We start from the raw sequence: 3,239 nt of genomic DNA, 5'->3' as shown, positions 1-3,239 counted from the left end.
CTGGGATTGCCCAAGTATAGAGAAATGGGTGTTCAGGAGTAACAAACATGCTGAATCTTTGATGAGGAGTATAAATAATTAGTAGCATGTGTGTGCATTAGCCTCTCTCTCTCTCTCTCTCTCTCTCTCTCTCTCTCTCAATTCCCACTGCTTGATTGTCCTTTTCTCCTACTCCGTTTCAGCTTTTTGAGCCCTCCGTCATATTCAAAACCACACAGGTGGAGGCCAGGACCGATTTCTTTCCCTCCTGATGGCCAGCACCATCCTTCCCAGTAGAGGGACAATGGTGATGGGAGGGCAAAGTTATTTGAAATTTCCCTGCTCTTGTCAATATCCTGTTCATACACAGACTGCAAACTCTAAGTGGATTCTTTCTCCAGCAATATGAAGATGACAGTTTTCAGGGGGGGGTGTGGCAGGAGAGGGTTGAAAATCTCCTCTCCCACCTTCCCCTGGACTGCACTAATAATTGCAGCAGCCAGGGGTCATTTCCTGCCGGAGCACACTGGAGTGGCGCTCCGGCAGTAAGGAGCCCAGGAGTGGCCCCCCTGCCTTTCCTGGCCTGCCCGCTTAGGCGGACCGGCCAGGAAAGGCCTGCAGAGCCTCTCCACCACCTGGGGGGATTTAAATGCCTTTCTTTCCCCCGGATGGGGAAGGGAAAGAAAGGCATTCTAAACATGCTTGGGTTTCCTGCCCAATCTTCTCCAGGTGCACCGTGGCTGTGGGGCACCTGGAGAAGATTGGGCAGGGAACCAGGCATATTTGCATGCATGCCTTTTGTCAGGGGTGTGGCATATGCAAATGAATTATGCAAATTAGTGCACCTCTTTTTCTACGAAATGACCCCTGGCAGCAGCCTTCTATAAAAGTTTTTTTAAGTGTCTAAAATGAACCCAGAAGGACAAGTATAGTTCTGCCCAGCTATGAATCAATGCATACAACCATTTGGAAGAACACAGCAACATTAAATGTTTTATTGTGCAGTAATCTTGGATCTTGTTGTTACAGTTCCGTCTTGGATCAAGCTTTGGTGAAACAGGGTGCTACAACACCGGTTCGCCCCGTCAGCTGGAACTAAACTCACAGAGCTGCTATATGGACAGAACTTTTAAGTCTTCAGGAACAGAGGATTTTACTCACCTGTAGTACTATTGGTGTACTGAGTGGACTTTTGAATTTGCAACTTACGTTGAAGTCCTTTGTTTTGTGACTCGTGAACCTGGATCTCTTTTTATTTGCACAATTTATTTATATGGGTTTCAAGATTTGTATCGAGATCGTTTTGTATGTCTGTTATTGCTGGTTATGTAAATAGGTTGCAAGCATTATATTTAGTGTCTTTGAGTATTTTGGGAAGTTTAATTATACAGAAGATTTTTCCTTCTTTTTTTTTTGTATTAGCTACAAATCAAGACATTCAAATCTCCTCTCTGCTGTGTGCTCAATAGCTCTGGGCACATTATTTTCAGCCAACACTCCCCTTGAGAGTTTATATTTTAAATCCAAAGATAGAGGGTAAGATTCCAATTAAATTTACACTGAAGTCAGTGCAATGGAACTTTCCTGCCTCTTCCCTTTTCGCTGCAACCCACAGATTTCCCCCAAAACACTGCTCCTTGGGAACTAGGGACTCCCTAGGACAAGCATGAGGGGCAACTTAGAAATGCACACTGTGATGGTAGAACTGGCAAAAATAGTAAAATGTGATGTTTTGGATCCAATATGGCAATCCCAGTCTAATTTGCCAGGTTGTGGTACAGACTGCAACCAATGCTCCCTCTAAACTGTGGAGTCTTAAGAGCAACAATTCTACTTTGTGAGCTGCTGGCATTCAAATTGTGAGTGAGGCGATTTGGCTCCTGCATAAATTAGTTCGCTCTGGGGCCCTCCTTCCTGAGCTGAGACGAAAATGTGTGAGCCGGGGGCTAAAAAAACTGTGAGCGAGCTCACACTAGCTCAGCTTAGAGGGAACACAGCCTCCGGCTCACTCATTTTTTGTCTTAGCTCAGGAAGGATGGCTCCAGAGCAAACTAATTTATGCAGTAGCCAGATCCCTCACTCACAACTTTAATGCCAGTCACTCACAGAGGAGACTTTTTGCTCACAAGACTCCAGAGCTTAGAGGGAACATTGCCTGCAACCACAGAAGGCCTTGCAAAGGGCTTTGAGCCTTCCAAAAAGCACACTAGAAATGTTTAGTGTTCTTACGATATAGCCATAGAATTTGATCTCTACAGAAAGAATGCCTGAGTCCTGCTTTGCGTAGCCTGGTTCTTAAAAGGAGCTCAGAAGATATATATATATATATTTTAAAATCCATGCAATTAAAAATTCATTGCCAATGCTTGGGCTTAAACCGTAAATCGTGCAGATTCTTCCATGCACTGCTGTGGTTGCATAATTATAGTTACTAATGATGGTATGTCAAGTTAAACCTGACCTGACATGGTACGGAGAGTTTGATGTAACGCAGTATGACATGTAAGGTTAAAATCCTGAAGAAAAGTACAGGTTTGTTTTTCTGCACTGTGGCTGAAATACGCTAAACTAGGAACCCAGGAGGCAAGGGAAGAAATAGCCTGTTTTTGTAAAGAAGGGGGGGGGGAAACAGCTCACAAAGAAGGGGCACGGAATGCTAAAGCACGGAAACGGCATTGTGCTCAATCCCTTGACATCCCGTTTCTGTCTGAATACTTACAAAGGCACAGTTATTATTTTAGTTTCCTGTCTTTAGAATTTGTTTTCCCCACCCTAATACTCAGCCAGAAATGCTAATTTCCTCCATTGCCAGCATATTCCTCAGAATACTGGGAGTCAGGGTTCTATATATCGATATCTATACCTATCTATATCTATTTGTCTGTCTGTCTGTCTGTCAATCTATCTATCATCTATCTATCTATCTTTCTATCTTTCTATCTTTCTATCTATCTTTCTATCTTTCTATCTTTCTATCTTTCTATCTATCTATCTATCTATCTATCTATCTATCTATCATCTATCAATCCATCTCTCTCTCTCTCTCTCTCTCTCTCTCTCTCTCTCTCATCTATCTGTCTGTCTGTCTGTCTGTCTGTCTGTCTATCATCTCTGTCTATCAATCTATCTCTCTGTCTATCTATCTATCATCTATCTATCTATCTCTCTGTCTATCTATCTATCTATCTATCTATCTATCTATCTATCTATCTATCTATCTATCTATCTATCTATCTATCTATCTATCTATCATCTATCTA

Source organism: Gekko japonicus, unplaced genomic scaffold (assembly GCF_001447785.1).
Source record: "Gekko japonicus isolate JY-2015 unplaced genomic scaffold, Gekko_japonicus_V1.1 scaffold1910, whole genome shotgun sequence".
In the NCBI taxonomy this organism is placed as follows: domain Eukaryota; kingdom Metazoa; phylum Chordata; class Lepidosauria; order Squamata; family Gekkonidae; genus Gekko; species Gekko japonicus.
The sequence above is the reverse complement of the archived record's forward strand: the minus strand, read 5'-3'. Positions refer to the sequence as shown.